A 19,584-nucleotide genomic window follows, 5' to 3' on the forward strand; every position below is an offset into this window, starting at 1 on the left:
TGTGTTCCCAATGTTGCTAGATGTTAAGTAAATATATGCTGATTGCAAAAAAGTTGCTTTGGCAACTCTCTTATTAAAATGCGTTTGTAACCCCCATCTGTCATGAAAGTTTTGAAAAGTTTGTTTACTTTGGATAGGCGCCTTATCCAGGGTTACCACAGCATACAATGATAGCAGTCTTCAGAAGTTGTGTGAGGAACAAGCCACTGGGGATCCATTTTTGTTTTAATTGGCACACACAAACACTTTTCTGGTCTGTCAAAAAGATCAAGCTAATATGCATGGCGGGTGTTATATTCTCAGCTTTTGGGAGTAGTAAAGCTCCCTTTATTTAAGTAATTTAAATGATAGACTGCAAAAACTTTGCAAGTCAGAAAAATGTTTTATACTTTCCTTGGGAATATTTGTTTTAAGCAACAGAAAATGTTCTACATATCTAAAGATGTTGAACCTTATGTTAAAGTTACCCTGTTTCTTCTGACTCTGTAAAAATTACTGTGAAAACCAAGCATTGCAAAGAGGCAACAAACAGATCCTCTGTTTTCATAACTTCTGCAATATTAGCAATTGTAAGACCAATTGCTGACAGATGTTTTTAAGTTGTATCTTCAACTGTATTGTTTTTTGGTATGACTGATTTGCACATCCTTTCTCTGGGAACCTTCGCAGGGTCATCGTATCAAAGCAACCAGCTCATATGCATAAGATGCTTTTTAATGAAATTAACCTAGTGTTCTGGAGTATACACATCGATGGCTCTGAAGTGGATTCATCAGTCTACAGTCTGGGGTCAAATTTCCAGGACAGAAAAAACTTATAAATACAACTGCATTGTACCAGTGATGAACAGATTATATTTTTCCTGGTAAATTCCTAGGACTGAGTCCTTCAACATATTTTAGTAATAAAATAACGAACTCTGGGGCTGTTAAGAAGAAAATCTCTGAGCCTAATGTTTCCTTTCTGCAGTGCAATGAACTCCTAGTGTATACCAGTTTCTATTGAATTAGATTAATACTAGCAAGAAGAGAATCAGGTCTTCTCTCTGCAAATCTTTCCCTTTCCTTCCTGGCTGTAAAGAATCTCTGTTGCAGAAGAACTGGTTTATATTGCTTGTAAGGAAGATACTGAACAAATAGGAGGCCACACTGGTTGGGCCTTGAGAGACCAAAACTCCTTCTTGGATTCGAAGAGGAGCTCAGGCAGGAGAGTCCGCAGAGCCTCCCTGGAGGGCAAAAGGTCCAGTGCTCTGCCAGGGGTAGTGGGTTGCTTTCATGGATTTCAAGGAACAACTTGTCATTCTCCCTTTTCACCTACCAGTTCAGGTCTTCTTCCTTCCCTTGCAGATGTGGGAAAAGAAAGCACATGCTGTTTAATCAAAGGGGAAGGTAAGGAAGAGCAAGTACTTTCTGCTAAACATCCAAGGAACATACTGAGAGAATTATGTCCTGCTGATCTGCTGCGCTGGTATTATGCCCTGTGTGAGTGGGACTCACAGCTGGAGTGCTTGGACTGGCCACTGAAAAACAGGGTTTTCCTTCAGAGGGCAAAAAGCAAAAAAGGAAAATATGAGACAGGCAGAAGACGACCATCCTGGGTGTCAGGCACCTGCACACAGCCTCCCATGTACGCCCTGACTGTACTACCCTCTGCTTCTGCCCCATGGATACACTGCCCTTGTGGTGAAAGTGGGATGGATGGACTTCTGCCGGTCGTTAAGCCAAAGTCAGGGAAGGTGGAAGTCACCAGACCTAGGAGGTGAGAAAGAAGTACCCTCAAAGCTGTTTCCGAGCAGAGAAGCAAGAGATAATAATTTAGACACAACTCAGTCGTGTCTGTGCATAGCAGCAAGTAGGGGAACAGACAGTTGCGCGTTTTCACCACATATGAAGGCGAAAGGCAATGTATGAATACCTACTGCAAGCTACTTTTCTCCTTGGGGTAATATTTTACTGTTATTGCCTCTGCAATGTGAAGTCATATATTGCACAGCCACACACAGAGATATTGGTGATGGTTTCTTAAAGAAGTCCTCCCTTGCTTAGTTTTACCAGCTGGACAATACCTAGTGATGAATGGTCCTCCTGTCCAATTTTGTATGCATGTTATAACACTTTGTGATAGATGTGAGTGAGACACAATATGGTAAGTCCTTGTAACAAATAAAAAAAACAGAGGGAGAATGAACGCTCTACTTTCTGTACAAGCAAAGATATATATTTAAAATATATATGTTCCATGTGTAAAGATTTCATTTTGTAGGCCCTTATTTTAGTCAGAAATTTATTCATCAGTAACAGAACATTTTACAGCTACATTCTTTGGAAGCAGAAGCTGGTACTGGCTTTTAGTATTTCATTTACTGACACATGCCTCCTATTAATAAGTGCTGAGATTGCACAACAGGAAAAAAAGAGATGTTGCTATAAGTATCTTTACACTTATAGTAACGTCTTTGGCCATGATTCTAAGTGTTTATAAAACATTCAAGAATCGTTCCTTGTCTACTTACACTAATGAGAACACCTGTTAACTTTAGAGCTGCACAGACTTATTTGCATTGAATTCAGATTTTTGCATACTGTACATCACTTTTTGAAACAATTAGATGTTTACAGAGAAATATAGCTAAAAGAAGAACAGCAGCTTGAATGCCCTCCAGCCCAAGCCAATGCTAATCCTGGTTTGAGTGAAAAGAAGAAATCTGGTGAATTATAATACTGACACAAATTCCGTTAGCAGCGAACAAAGGTGTACCTGCAAATCCTCTGATAGCAGATGTTACTTGTGGGGATTGATACTCACTGTTGAATAAAGCATCTCTTAGAGATGAAACAACTCTACTGAATGGGATTTTTCATTGTTATATTTACCATTTTCTTTTCATTCAGACGTTTTCTTTTTCTTTGTTTTTTGGTTTTGTGACTCAAAACTTCTCTGTGTATGAGCATGTAGAACATGTGGTCATTTTCCAAAATAGCTGTTTATATTATTTCATTAACTTGCCAAAAGCCAATACAACAACACAAGTATCCTCCTACCGCTAGAGAACCAAAACAGCATCTCTGCAGTAGAGGGTTTTGTGGCCTGAGGCAAGGAGGCAGGAGGTCCCTTTCTACAAAAACAGGTCTACTGAACGGTAAGTGTAATATCCTGCTGCTCCATGACCATGCCAGCTATTGTTTAATAACAATGTAAAACATCAAAGTTGGTTCATGATCAGAACATACACTCTGCCAGCTGTGTCAGATTCCTAAGTGTTGCAGGCAGGAAAAATATAATGGTTATCATCTTTCCTTGCATGCAGGGAGCAAACAACGCATAAGATCTTTGGTTTGCCTCTTTCCATCTTTATTTGTAGGTAAGTATTACAAAAAGCTAAACAGGACTAAAAATGTTTTGAATAAGGCTATTACATCCATTTAAGAATACAAACGTTTCCATCTACAGCAACTGAAATTATTTCCAGTTAAACAATCATTTAGTGTTTTAATAAAAATGATGCGGTTGAGATTTAGGACAAGGACAAATACATTTTGTCACCTAGTTAAACTCTCATTTCTAAGGAGTCACAACCTTGTTAGAAAACTTTCATAGGTGCTACCATGCATACATTCATTAACTAAGTGCTGAAGAACATGGAGATTTTAAGTACAATTCCTAAAAGGCTTATAGAGTATGAACCTTTCTTACACAGTTGAGGTATTTTATTTAGGGATGAAGTTATTTTATATAATAAGCAGCATCACTTCACAGATAGTATGGAGACAGTGTTTCATTCCATGAATATCTGCTAATTTTTGAAATTAGAAATTCTTATATTCTGAAAAAAAAGTAGTTTTATATATCTCCAACTTCTCATGCTAGTTTCAAACCAGTTTTCAAGTGTTGGAGGAACCTGAGGTTTTTCTTCAGACATTCTGGAACTGCAGCTTCTGACAGAACTGGAAATGCACTGGCCTTTATATTTACTAGCTACTCTACGTAGTAGTGTAGTAACGATAGAAGGTTACTCAAAGTGTTACTTAAAAATATCACATAACCAAAATATCAAATTACCTTTTCACAATAGATATCTAAGGGGAGCTCTTCTACGAAAGGAGAATATAGCTCAGAACTCAGTGAATTTTTTACACAAACTGAATTTAGTCAGCTAGCCGTAACTGGGTGAAAAACTACTGAAATATTTGACTATGTAGCTCACAAACAAGAAGACATACTTTGATCAGTCCTGTAATATATTGTTTTTTAAAAAATACAGTTGTATTAGGAAAAAATTATAAGAAACATGAACCTATTCTCTGGATCTTTGAGTTTCTGGTATGCACTGAGATATACCAAATGTTAAAAGCAAATACCTTAATTTTAAAATATATATAGTTTTTATAAGTATCTGATTTTTTTTAATAATGTAAGCTTTTCTCATGTATTAGAACACAATGTACACGTTGACATCTGTCAGTCAAACTTCTGGCTATCACACTGGACAATCTGGAGGGATGCGCCACAATGCGATGTGGCATGCAGAAAAATTGAAAAACTCCACTTTTCCAAAATAAAAATCACATCTTCTAGTTTTAAATAGAGAGAATGATTGCAAAATATTTGGCCATCAAGACTGTAAAGATTGAGGTTGGATAATCAATAACGTTTGTGGTTGAATTACCCACTGATAACAAGTAATTTCCTGCTATTCGTGAGGGGAATTGGGAAGTGGGTTTTGGGAATTTGGCAGACTCTCTCTCTTCTAAATATGCTGGGTCTGAAAGCCTGATATTCTTTTCTATTGCAAGCTTTGGGATGATGCAGTATAGGAGAACGCAGGTTTGGGGTGACAGCTCATTCAGGAACTTAGGGATCTATATATATGAGAGGCTAAAAATATACAAAATTATCAGGCACGAGAATGGCTGTGTATTTGGGTTTTGAGTCCTGCATACCGTAATCATAAGGCCATACTTATCTGAAGCCCTGCAACATCATGATTGTTGCTCCATTTGTCACTAATAAATGTACGGTACAAACGACAGGGAAATAAATAGTGTTTTAAAAAGCATTATGACCTCTTTGTCCAAAGATGTCATCACTGCGTGTTAATCAAGCCCTGTGGATGTGCCAAGAGACTTGTGCTTGTCCAGCAACACAAACTGCAGGTAGAGAAGGGCTGTTGCCAGAGCATCTCACCACAGACCCCCTGACCCACACGTTCCTTGCCCTTCCCACCATGTTGTTAGAGATAGTGGGTGTACTATCACTCTCATCGATCTCAACAGCACATGAAAACTCAGAAGCAATATCCAATGGGTAACACAGACTTTAAACTGTAAGGCAAATTGGGAAGTCTTAAGGAAACTGGAATTTCAGACTTGTTTCTGAAAGAGTTGTATTACCCTGTATTACAATCCCACCCGTGACCTAATCCTCGCACCGCTCTCCTGCCACTAAAGTAATTAAGAACATTATCAGATTCTTGACTCCGACAAAGGAAATGGAGAATTTGCTTCCCAGTGATTTGGGGCACTAACTCATTAGACCAGAGCTGGAAGAACTGACACTCTCTCTATTACTCATGTCTATGAGCAGATACACGTAAGCGGGTTTGAACTATAAACAGAACCAATTACTTTAACATTTCCCAACACTTTCAAGAATAAGACTAGAAGCTTTTGTTTGTTTTGCAAAAACATGATCCACTATGCTAATAAGTCTAAAATTTGATTAAAAGAAAAACATTCAAAGCAGAACCTGGCAGTACAGCTTCTTATGTGCTTTTCTTTCATCTACTGGCACAGAGTAGCCCTGATTCAGCAAGGTACTTCATTAAGCAATACGCAACTTCCAGAGAATGAGTACTCGCGCTGTTTTCAGTCACAAGGCTGAAATGAGCAAATCAGTCAGAGCAAAAATAGCAGAAAAGTTATATTTATTCACAGAGTGAATATTTCAGGGAACAAAAGATATGGTAGTGACAGTCAGTAAGAGCTGCATGTAAATTAACAGCAGAACCAAAAGCAACAAAGTTAGCGATCAGTTATAAGCCTCACAGTGAAAGACAGCTATACCTCGTAGCCCAACTGAGAGAAGAGAATAGCTTAGCAAGGAATAAGAGGGGGAAAAAAACCCAAAACAACAACAAAAAACCCCACTGCCTATTGGTTCCTTCACTATTAGAAGCAAACCCAAACTGGTAACCTACCTACTTGAAGAACATCGTATCAGAAAGGAAATATGACTTTTTAATTTTTATTTTTTTTTTACCTTTGGCTAGACTAGACAAAATACAGCCAGATCAGCTTGAAATAGTGAGAAAAAAAATAGTAACTATGTAAGAAATTATACCTAGTTTTCAGCTAAACTCTGAGTCTTCAATTGCCAACAATCCCCATAATTCACTCCTTTCCTTCTGAGAACAGATGAACTGATTCTCTATCGCAGCCAAGCTCATAATGTCTAAGATTAACCAGAAGTCACTCACTTAGAAGATGACCTTACAACGAATTAAGCCATCAATTAGATACTGCCAGAACTTGAGAATTAAAAGAAAAAAAATATCGCTGAGTTTTAGGTGTTTAGAAATTCAATTATATCATTTCATCTCTTACAGAAATGCAAACACACAGGCTGAATGCACAGAAATACACCATATCTAAACAAACTAGTGAGAAATACTAAAACAGGTGAATATTTATCAAAATTCTCACTTAACAAAGAAAGAGCACTGATACCCATATTATTCGGGAAAGCTGCTTTTACTGAAGGGAGAACAGGATCTCAGTTTCACGCTTAACTCTGAATGATAACTCATTCCCATTTTTCACCGCTTTTGCTCGATGACAGGTCATTCACCTCACTACTGTCATGTGTTACAAAAATTCGCAACCAAGAAAATTAATCTAGATCCATTCCTATGTTTGAACTTGCTCATTTGCCTCTGCGCTCTGTTTCCTACTAGAAACCCGTTTACCACATCACGGGACCAACTTCACAGCCGACACGGAGCAAGAGAGACGGAGAACCTTGCGAATTTTCCCAATGTATCAGACTTACAGAAACACCTGTGCTAAATAACTTTGTGCTGAGCTACTGTGAAAAGCTGCAGTGTTAAATAGAAATCACAGTTTCTAATTTTTCACTGAGCTGGTTACTCTTCTGCTAGAGTCCTCCGAGCTGTCGTACAGAGCGTGAATGGTACCCATTTTAATCTTATTGCCTTTCTCTTTCTTTACATTGTTAAAGTCATGATTTTCTTTATCTTGAAGTATCATTATTTCAATATAGTGGGAGTTGAGCAGTGCCTGATAAAGTTGAAAAAAAAATCTGTTTATAAATGCCTTTCATTTCTGAATCAAAACCTTTCATTCACTGACTACTTTAAGGAGATGAGAGGGGCTGAGGAAAATCTCCTAAGGCATTTTATTTGACACAGGTTTAGAAGTGCTATTTCTCTTCCTTAAAAAGATCCCAAATACAGTATGTAAGGACAAACATACTGTAAAATTACGTAAACTTAGAAAGTTTCTGCCGATTGATCCCTTCTTAAGCACTGATGTGAGAAAAAGCTCTGCTTTCCGTTTTACAAGGAAACAATGCGCTTAAGTCTACACCAAGCCCTTAAAAAAGATGCGTTTGTATGTATACAGAGCTCATTATAGGCTTGAAGTGTGTTAATGATTAGATGGAAAACTTGGTCAGACAAATTATTGACTCCTGTAGTGAAGATCAGAGAAACAGTAAAGCTATTGCAAGCAGGTAGGGAAAGTTGCAATTAGGTTTATCCAAGGATTATCTCACTTTGCCCTTCCCAGAGTGGTAAATAGGAGCAGCCCCAGGTCTGGGAGCAAATATCAAATACCTGCACATACCTTCATAACCTGGGAGGGAGAAGCAGGTAAAAGCAAGCACTGCCACTCATGACAACACCTCCATGGACCGAAGTCCAGGAAATCAGGAACAGAGCTGCTGTCAATGATGTCTGTGCCGGTACAAGTGGAGGTTGGAGATACGATTAGATGCCACTCTCAAGATAGAGTGAACCTAAGCCAGCATGTGCTTAGCCAAACCTTTTGAAACCAGGGTGGGGGGAAAGAAAGTTGTTGAAAATTTACTACTCTCTGTTTTAATCCAAATTTTAAGTAATTCCTGATTTTCACCAGACTCCAGGCAAGAGAGCACAGCTCATGGTATTTAAATGAAGCTCCCACAACATTTTGTGGCAACACGATATTTTATGGCAGCGAGTGCAAAACACAGCAGCAGCACCACTGTAAACTTTGAAACGTTTTGAAGAATATCAAGCACCAACTGCGCTGCCAAGATAGTTTTAAGTACAACGTAGTGAGATAAAATTATGCAAGCAACCATTTCTCACACGAGTAGTCCCAACGATTTCAGACAAGGGCGATATCTGCGATGAAGACTTGCAGAAGAGGATGCTCGAAAAGTATATAAAAAAAACTACTTTCCAGTGCAGAGAAGGTAGCAACACCAGGACTTGTGTTTAGGTAGGTTTGTCTGCGCTTTTGCGATTCTCATTTCCTACCTACGTGGAGTGTGTTTCAAATCTATAATTCATATAAAGTGAGAATTTCTGTGTTTTTCTTTCTCTAAAAAGCCTATTGTGAATGGCCCCAGGACAAGTCCCCCAGCCAGGTAATTTAAACAGCAAAAAAGATGGGCAGATATGGTATTTTCAACAAGGTCCCAAGGTGACTTTCAATTAAGAAAAACAATTGACTGATGTTTCTCTGTCTGCTGCCAGGAAGCTCTATGTAGTATTTCTAGAGCTTTTTCTCGACTCTACCCAACATGTGGGCTCAGTGTCAAGCTGTGAGTTTGTAAATCTTTTTCAGCACTTATCAGAGCTCAACATGAATTATGGTATTGCCAAATCTGCTTTATGCAGCTTTTTTTACACTAGAAGAAAATGTAGGATTTTATGGTCAAAAAGAAATGTCTACATACTTGCAATGGGAAAATGCAGTCCGTTGTGACTGAACCTCAGAAAAAATGCTTCCCCCTTATCCGACGTCTTTAACGTCTTCAAACTTTGGAGACTTCTGAGCTGTTGAGCTTTACGTGGTGCGTCTGGTTTCTCTATGTACCTTTATTAACTTTATTAGCTAAGATTTTATTAACTAAGCCTTTATTATCTAAGAACTTATTAACTTAATGCACCTTTAAAAAATCCCTGCTACTTTTGTGGATGATTCGCCTTAAAACGTGTGTTAAGCTTTAGTAAAATACCTTCTTTTTTGTTGAAGAATAGTTAGCACGGAACATAAAATAGCCCTTTTGTTGAGGGCTAATAAACTTTGTGCGTGTGTGTGTGTGCACGCGCCTGTGTGACTTAATACAATTATAATAATATTATATGGCAGGCAAAAATATAATGAAAATGATAATTTGCCAAAAAGATTTAAAAAACACTGAGGTGTTACCTATCAAAAGTTCTCCTTCTGTCTATGATACAGCACAGATTGCAATCGTGACAGTAAATCTGGTGCTATTGTTAATGCCATGGCACTTTGGTTTTTGGCTTGCTTCAGTCCAATCTGTGACATGCTTGTGAATATCTTTCTTCTGTTCTGTCTGTATGGCATATGGATTTCTGGGATACAACGTCAGACCTATCCACATAACAAGTGTTCAGAGCACCTTATCATTTTAAAAAGCCAATTACTCAAAAAGACAAATGTGAAATGTTTCACATTTAATGATGAGCAAATCTGCAAAACAAATGCAATTTTGCTTCATTTGAAAAAGTTTAGTTTAACTGTAAATATTGCAATGGAGTCCCTAGCAATACACACCATGGGTAGGGACAGGCTCATTTTATGCATATTGTACATCATCACTGTCACTTAAATCTGCAAGATTTTCCATGCTAAGTTGTTTTAAATAAATAGAAAGAAATGAGATACAAAAGACTGAAATATATGCTTCTGAATAGACTGTAAAAATGTCACTGCTAACACTGAGTATTGGACACTTAAAAAAAAAATATTTTGAAAGTCTCACCCAAAAAAACGAAAACTGCATATGTCTACAGAGGTAAAGGTCAGTAATGAAACAATTAACAGCAAAAATACCAATCCATTTTTTAGAAATATTTGTCAATATATAAAGAATGTTTTGTACTGCACATAAGTGCTCAATTAATCCTGGATTAGTGGCCGTATGTCATATTCCCAGACTGAAATGATGTCAGCTGAAGAACTTAAAAACATACAGGTTCAAAACAAGATTTTGTAAGGACTTCAGGAGTGCAGAAATTACTGCTTTCTGCAGCAGTACTAACAGAGCTCATGATTCAAGGATATTCTTAAGAATATGCATAATATATATGCTGTACTACTGAGGTGTAAACACAGTACAGTAGATTTTTTTTTTAAAGATAGGCCATAGGTATATATTTATGCCTACATGTCTGCAAAATATATAGGGACTTGTATACCACCCACTGCTATAGACAATTTAATGACTGTCAGTTATCTAAATTGTAGTTGCTGAGTACCAGAGAAGAAATTAAAATGGTTATTGTTAATGTAGGAGCATATTGGGCTAACAGGCTAGGAGAACAGTGATATTAGTGGGAGTACTTGACTGAGCAAAGCAAATGGAATTATGTACAATATTCAAAATATCTGGGAATCATATAAACAGATTTTAATATTGAAGATTCTTGTGACTAATTTGATTTTAAAACCCTCTCACTAAACTGAGAACATTGGTAACAAAATACTATAGAACATGGGAAACTGAATGCAGCTGGCACTGGTAATTTTAGAAGAAACTAATCTTGATATTTATAACATCATGTAGCAAGCAGAACAGTTTTACCAGGCTGGGAATGTTGAAATACAGAAAAGTTCACCTTTCAGCTATTGTGCTTTAGCTCTACTGCACTAGCAAAAAAACAGAAATTAGTTGTTGCAAGGCAAATATTAAGAAAGTTTATTATGTTTTATAGCCATTGAGATACCTTTTTTAAACAGCCTGTACTTGTACTGTATTTTATATTAAATTTTTGTAATCTAGCTCAGAGACTTAATATATACAGCTGAAAAATCAGTTCATAAATTATATTTAGAAAGACAGAAAATATGCTGAGCTATAAGGTTAGATAAGAACCTCGTTTTAAATACTTTTTTTTTTAATTCCTGAGCACTTTCAGTTTAGGGTTTGATGTTTTTACCTGTAGAATGCCAGCTATAACGAACTAATTAATAACTAATGCATGAAAAAGAGGGTATTTCACCCCTAATCCTGGAAACAGCTGTAATAATAACTCCCGAAATATTTTTTTGCTATTGCTGCACAATAATCATCACTGTACATATAAACCTGTAAGAGAATGCAATTTAGCTCACAATTTCATTATGGTATTTAATTTCGAGAGTTTTGGATTTTAAGTGTAAAATAAACATTCATAAAACATAATAGACCAAATCATTTCACAAATTAAGCCATATAATATGTATAACTCAGAATGATTTGCATCAGAGGTTAATCTTTACCAGTATCTTTAATGTTCAGGAGGAACGAAGATAGAGGAAAATATGATTTTAAAACATAGACCAGTAACAAATGCGGAGATTTTAATTTGCAGGGGCTTGTGCAAACATTTAGCCTGCCTTTATAGTACGTGTTTTTGTTTTTTTCCTTCTCCCTTGCACACCCACTCACCAACTTCAGCGCTGCGTTGCAGATTTGAATGAAGTGAAAAGCTCAATGGGTAATTGTCATAGTACTTTCATTTCTCCCACTTTCACACAAGAACCAAATAAAGCCAGGAGAGTCTCCTGCTTTTCCCAAATGCCCAGAAATCAGCAGCATCCACCTGGAGCTACCGAAGAGTGCAGCTGAATCTCCCCGGTCACATCTCCTTATTTAATTCCACGCATACACCTGGGAAGCAAGCACATTTCTCTCCAGTTTCGGGGTCTGATGTCAAAATTGCCCACCACCTAGCTCATGCAAAAATCTGTTTACACGCGTTCTCTCTCTCTCCTGGTATTACGAAAAGGAAATGTCAGTAATAATCAAGTGAGGGTGCTGAATTAAAATCTGAAATCGCGAACAAACCGATCTGTACAAAAATGTCAGTGTTAAGATTTCCAGACTGGGGGTTGTGCGACAGAACGAGGAGCTCAGACAGAAGAAAACAGCTCTCCACTCCAGTACTTTCACCCCGTTAATCTCACATGTGCTTTGCCACTGATTTCTTGCTATTTTATTTTTAACCTCTGCTACCTTGTGGGAAGCGGGCTATTCCGAGGGTGCTCGCAAGCAAAGCCCTGATTTTACAGATGGATGTAAAGTGCTGTTAAATGAGAGCTTTAAGAAGGACTTTTTCAATTTACTTTGAGTTTAATCCGAAGTGGTTTAATCACAGCTTGTACACATCTTCTTAAAAATTGTTCTAAGGCAGGGGGGAGGAGAAGTAATAATCATGTAGGAAATCATAGCGACAGATGCCGGTTCCCATGATCCCATTTACACTTTCAACATCACTAATGAAAACCTATCCGGGCAATACCTGTGTCAGCGAGGTGTCAGGTGGTCATTTGGCAAGACAGAATAGGAAGGAATCAGATCAGCATTCTGAAAATGGCTCACTTTTCTTTCTCCTTTTTTCGTGTGTAGAGGGGTGGTGGGGGGTTTTTTGGTGTGGGTTTTTTTTTGTTTTTTGCACCTGTTATTCTAAAATTTCTTTCAGTTACATTTCAAAACACTACAGTTGGGATCTCCTTGCCAACCTGAGATGGCATAAGCCTGGGTAACAGAACAAAATGTGAGAAGGTCCTTCTGTCTTTAACGCCTGTTCACCAATGAATCAGCCTCCAATTAATCTGTTTCTTCAGTAGGAGTTTAATAAAAGTCAAGCACACACATGTTCAGTCTTGTTTAGTATTAAAGCTGTGTTAACATTATCTGCCTAGCCAGGTCAAAAATCTTATATAATTAAATGCCAGAAACCATTTCAGAATTTTAAGGGCTTTAGAATTTTCTGTAAGTAATTGATTATGCAAGGCAGGGTAGTTTAAATTTAAAACAGGATAGTGATGAGTGTGATGTCACTTTCCATTAAATATTTCAGAAAAGTTTGTTTCATGGCCAAACTACATATAAAACCTAACTTATTAGATTTGCTATTTTGCATTTTTATGAACCAGAAAGAAAAAAAAATCAGCAACCCAGATTTCCTTCCCACATCATGAAATACAAACTGAGTAGGTTGTGCACATCCCGAGTTGCCACACTGTCAGTCAGGCTCTCCGCTATAATCGCAGAGTAGATTTTGCCCTACTCAGCTGTGCCTCAAACTTGGCTTAGAAAAGCAAGCTATTGTAATACCAGGATTATACTGTGTTACTCCCTGAGGAAAGCGAGGTGGGAGTGGAACCCATCAGGCTGTACAAAGAGTTAAATAACCATGGTCTTGAATCAGAACGATATGTATAGCTCAGTGTAGGCAATCAGCAGGATTTGCTTGGAAATATGGGAGGGAAGTCTCATCTCCACATAAATACAAGCGCTCTATATTGATTAAAGTTCAGCTTTTCACCATTCAAATGTAGCTATGGTTTCTGATTGACAAAAAAATGCTGAGAGAGAAATGAAAACAGGAAAAATTATAAACATATTCATGACAAAGATGTTGCTATGAAAAGGTGGATTGCATCTAAAACTCTGTCCATAATATCTGCTCTTCATATCCCAGTTAATAGCACTGAATACACCATTTCCAAAGAAAGCGAAGGGCAATTTAATTCTTGCTGCTACCAAATGCTCAGCAGAAGATGTGGTTTCAGGCACAGTGCTGTATCCTCAGTCCCCTCTCAGGCACTCTCTGCTCCTGAGAGGAGAGAGGTGGTCTTAAGCTTCCCCCCTTCTCCATCTCCCTGTGAAAACCCCCCTTTTTCTCCCTTCCCACAGCTGAAAACCAGATGTATCAGTCCCCTCCACACACAACTCCTCTCCATCCTCCCCAAGAAGAACTGAGCAGTGGCATATTCTAATGCCATAACGTAATGCATAACATGCATGACAATGTATAACAGGGAGCCTCAGTATCCAGGTTTCTCAGCCTGTGCCAAGAACGACATCCAAAGGAGGAACTAGAAAAATCTTAAGAATAAGACGTCAAAGAAGGTCTTAGATCAAGATACCGTCATTTCCAGGTGCAAGGACAAAGAGAAAGAAAAAAGGTTGAGCATGTATGTTTAAACAGGAGATTAGCTCAAAAGACTAAAGATAAGCATCTTCTCAAGTTTTAAATCATAGTAAAAGTACAAAAAAAATAGTAAAAAAAGAATCTAAGGGACATGAGAGAAATGGAAACAAAAAAAAAGCCATTAAAAATAGGGCCACAGAAAACTAGGGATGCTTATAGCAACGGAGGACAGCCAGCTTTGGATAAATAAAGACAATTTTGGAAGTGGTACAGTAAAAATAGGTCAGTACCACATATAAGTAGAAATTAATATGATGGAAATGATTTAACAAGCCAATATACTGTACTCCACACAGTGCCATGATCATTAAGCTGGTGAATGGGTGCTAATGTTGTAGAAGCAAAGCAGTGTATAAAAAATCAAATCAATACAACAAGAACAGACCAGCATGCGAGCAGAAATAAGGACAATAAAAAACAACAGTGCTTTTAGTGTAGAGACCTAGTAAAGCAAAGCTGATCAAGGTGCAGGTAAAGGCTCAAGCAGTGTAGCCACAGCAGCCTGCAGTACAGGCAGGTATCAGTTTAATGAAAACATAGAACAGTTTTTCTGCCAATAGGGTCAGACTGGTCGAGTAATGCACAGGATGGAAAAACAGAGCACTACACCAGTAAAGCAAACAATAATGTAAAAATATCCGACAAGTACAAAAATAAAGGGAAGCAGCCCTGCAACCTCTTTTAGCCTGGCAAGCTTACACTCGGCAACTTTAAAACGCACACATTCCTGTTAGTTTTTATGAAAAACATGATTAGACTAATAATTTTCAGTTCCCATGACATGGACATCTGGTAGCCATGGTTAGCAGAAAAAAGGCAGATGTCAAAGAACTTTAATTATGACCTCAAATGACACTTAATATTCTGTTATTTGTTTGTACAAACAGAAAATGAAGTACAGCAGTTTTGAGATGTGACCAAACGAGACCATCAGGCATACTGATTCTATACTAGGCTTTATTCAGGTGTACAGCTAAGACCAGTTCTTCTGTACTTATATTGGCCACTGGTAAAAGCTTTTCTTTGAAATTTTCAGATTAAAAGCATATTGCAATTTTTTCTATTCCTATATTTTTCTGCATTCATTTAGGTGCATGCAATAAACCATTTTCCAGTTTGCTTTTAAAGTAATTAAATTTAAGATGAAAAGTTTGTAAATAAGCCCCTTGGTATTCAGTAGAGATCATTAAAATATAAAATAACCGTTCTAACAAAAATACATTAATTGGATGCTGTGTCTGCTGTCTGCTCAACACAAGGACATCTGGAGATCTGGGCAGTGCATTTGCTGTGGTGGTATGCGAACTTTACTTTAGGATTAGAGCAAAAATGGCAGCTTCATAAATGTCTAGACCGTTGTTCAGAGAATAGCAGGCAACCTCCCGAAATACAGTAAGGAAAAGTTGTGGTTACAAAGCACATTTTGAGGAGAGGGAAAGAAACTCTGTCTCTTTCGGACTGCAACTCTGAATTTCAGGATGAAAGTGTTTTTTCCTTATTCAAGGATGCGCTAAAATTCTAGCTAACCATTTGACATCTAGGCAAGCATGAGCATGATTATTACGTACCTACACGGGGGGAATGAAGGCAGAGGGGCAAGGCTGGGGCATGATGCCACTTGGTAGAGTGGTCAAGTCACCACGAAAAGCCGGGTCTGCCACCACGCCTTGGGGACCTGCATGTCTCACCCCTTCGATGCCTCACCCCTTTGGTGAAATTTCAACAAATTCCTATCACGAACGCTACCAGCATGATGTAATTCCACAACTTGAGGGACTCCAGGTGCTAGTGGGGTGAGTAGTTCCACCGCGGAGCAGCGATGCTCAGCGCAGTCCACATCAGCGTGAGGCGACAGAGGGGTTAGCTCTGAATTAAATGAGTTGACCCAACTGCAGTCAGCGGTGGGGTAAGATATAAATAAAGCACGTGGTGCCTCGCAGGCCTGAGCTCTGACGGCGGATCTTCGCACTGACTCTTCCAGGGTCTCGGTTAGCAGTCACCGCTGACTAAATTATCTCCTGACAAGTCCCCGTCACCAGCCTTAAAAAGATATGTACATCAAAGGTTGGGCCTCCACTGCGGGAAGCTGTGGGATGGCAGAACGGCAGAAATGTTTCTCCGCAGTTGTACCGAACACAAGTATCTCATGGGTACGAATGAACAAGGGTAACATATTTCACTACAGTTAATTATCCCGATTTATCCCAAGAAACTAGGTTTTAGGCTGTAATCTGTGAGGAAATCTGCTGTTCTAGTCCTAAATCCTCCCTTCAGCCTGGTGATTATCAACTACATTTTTGTACAGGAGGGAATTAATGCCACATACTGCCTAAGCAGCTTTGAAGTCAAAAAGGCCCAGACCTGTAATAACTTTTGTGCCGCGTTATTGATTGAGGGGGGAAGCGAGGTGCCTGCGGTTGCCGGCGTATCCAAAGGGTTTCCGTGCCCTCCTTCCCTCCTGCCCTCCGCAGCCAGTCCAGCCCCGCCGTGAACCCCGCCATTACCTCTCGGCAGGGGACCCCAGGTACCTGCCGACGCAGGCTGTGCCTTGGACCGGAGGTAACAAGCTGGAATTACAATGCAACCTGATTTTCCCATCTAGCAACAATCAATACAGCTTTAGAATTTGATAACAAGGAGTCTTTTCAGAAAATAATCGTGTTTGCAGTGAAAGGCCGTGTACAAAACAGAGGTAATTTTTTTTTTCCTGAGAGTGCATGTGCTACGATTCCAGCAACATTTACATTTAATTTGATTAATAAACACTGTAATTCAGGTTTTACATATACGCATGTGCGTGCACGCGCACACACACACACAGACATTTTGCAGAATGTCTCTTTGAAAACCCAGGCAAGGTTTTTGTTGGAAGTGGTAGAGTGAAATGGGAGGAGGGAAAGGGAAAAATAAAAGAAGAAAAAAGGGAAGAAGAAAGGAATGTAAAAAAAATGAAACTAAAGGAAAGGAAATAGGAAAGGAAAAAAAGGAAAGGAAAAAAGGGGGGAAAAGGGGAAAAAAAGAAAAGGGAAAAAGGGAGAGAAAAAAAGGAAAGGATAAAAAGTGAAAGGAAATAAAAAGGAAAGGAAATAAAAGGGAATGAAAAAAAAGGGAATGGAAAAAAAAGGAAATGGAAAAAAAAGGGAAAGGAAAAAAATCTTCTCCTAAGCCATGCATTTATTCAAAAGCATTTCAATCTGCGTGCACATCTTCATCACTTCAGTGATAATTAAATCTGGGAATCACAGGTGATGTCCTCGCACAGTCTCTTAGCCGGGCTCCCACCGGGCCAATGAAGCGGGGCTCCCTGTGAGGCCTGTTAGCACAGATCAGGTGGTAATGTGGAGGGACAGATGAGCTTTAGCTGACAGATGGCAGGATGACCTGGAAAACCTGCCCCCTTTTCTGGGATCAGGCAGCAGCTGACAGGTATTATTTCATAAAATAACGTCTAAAAGGAATCGCCAGGGTCTTCGCATTAATCTGAGGCTGCAACCAGCCATGTAACGTTTATGTCAGAACAAATCTGTCTCTATGCAGGAGAAGGAAAGTGGTTTTTGATGAAGTTGTTCATAAATTTTAATATAATATGCCTGATGGTGTCAGATATAGTCTCATATCTCTTTTATATTTAAAAGCTCTAGTGAAACATAGAAATATTCAATCTCCAACAAGCTACTTTTAAATAACTAAAAAGTTAACCAAGGATACCTTACTGCTTTTCCCCATTTTCAGCAAAGAATTTGCATGTGTAATCTCCATGTTTTTAAATGAAAACATCTCAATTGCACGAAATCCTTTTTGTAATTGATACTAAACAAAGGCACCACTAAAGCTTCTGCAAAGTTCTTTTACGAAAGCAAATGAATAACTGACGCAGGGAAATAAAAAAGCAGCCTCACAAGAAGCTGCTTATCAGCAATGACTTAATTAAAAACACCTTAAAAAAATCAATTTTTTTTTTCTCTTTAAAAACTTGAGCTATGTCTGCTTTGAGGAGTGAAACATTGCATTAAAATGCCCTCTCCAGACACATGACGTTTGAAAGTTTAGGCACAGATGAATATTTGGGGAATTCAAACACCTGGATTGGGTCTGGGCTTGCCAGCCTTCCGAATCTTTTAGCAAACTAGAGAGAAAGCAAGGTCGTGCTTCCCACCTCGCTCCTTCCTTGATACGGCACCAGCTAGTTCAGCTACACCCTGATAAATTCAAGACTCAGTAATCAGCATTAATATGCAAGCAAGTATCAATCCAAAACCCGCTAATGAAAATGATTACACTGTTATATTCATCTGAATCTTATATGAGCTACTGAGGGGCATATACCAGCAATATGCATGTCTCACTGTCTTTGCCGTGCCACCTTAAAGACCCCTTGTTCACTTTTTTCTCTTTTATCGTCTTTTAGTAGTAGAGAATCACCTGCTTAAATATCTCTAAGGGTACTAGTAAAAAAGAAAAACAACATACATAACAGATGCGCGAGTGAACCTTGGGATGAATGTATTATGGATACAGAACCATCATCACACACCTCATAATCACTTTTTCACCTGCCCATCTGGTGCAGACCTGTGGCTTGTTAGCAATGCACTCAGATACAGTAAAATGTGCGTATATAAAAAGAACAATTAAGGAGAAGCTTGAACGGTGCAGTTACATGATTTGCAAAGAAAAATGCCATGGAGGAAAACACACAGCATCTTGCTTTTTGGAAAGGTACGCGCCACACTTCCACACTGGAAAAAGTAAGAGGAAAACGGCAAGTCTTTTACTGAATTCAGCAAAACCGCACTGCCTTTTTTTAAAAGATCCTAGAACAAGAACCTTTCAGCATAATATCTTCCATTTACTCATGGAGCAAGCACAGAAAAGACAAAGACAATACAAGCTTCACCTCCAATGTTCTATAAGTAGGTCTAAATTCTGACCAAGAGAAATCAACTTTTGGCTCAAGAGGTTGATTAATCACCTTAGACCTTCCATTAAGATTTCAGTAATCATTTCACTATATTGACACTTTTCCAATAGAAACCAGGTCACTTTTATTGTAATCCAAAGACGGAGTCTTTTAATCACCAATAAAATAGATCTAAAATCAGAGAAAGATAGGTAGAAAAATTATCACAGCATTGCCACTTTATGAAATTTGCTTTCCTTTCAGTTTCTCTTGGTAGTTTTCCAACGTGAATCCCCTTCCGGCAGCTAAATCTACCAAATTTCTTGGATTCCTGGTTACTATGGATGTCTGAACAAGCAAAATCTCATTTACCTTTCAGGCACTGGACATATGACAGTACAGGGGCTATCAGAAGACACCTGCTTTTTTTGAGATACCCAGTGAATTA

The 19,584-nt window shown here is 38.5% G+C and overlaps 1 protein-coding gene across 2 annotated transcripts in view; it reads right to left on the reverse strand.

The window, feature by feature from the left end:
• Positions 1-19,584, reverse strand: part of ARHGAP15 (Rho GTPase activating protein 15) — a 338,370-nt gene that overhangs the window by 171,495 nt on the left and 147,291 nt on the right. The gene's annotated exons all lie outside the window — the stretch shown is intronic.

The sequence above is a fragment of the Opisthocomus hoazin genome, chromosome 9, assembly GCF_030867145.1.
Source record: "Opisthocomus hoazin isolate bOpiHoa1 chromosome 9, bOpiHoa1.hap1, whole genome shotgun sequence".
NCBI classification, from domain to species: domain Eukaryota; kingdom Metazoa; phylum Chordata; class Aves; order Opisthocomiformes; family Opisthocomidae; genus Opisthocomus; species Opisthocomus hoazin.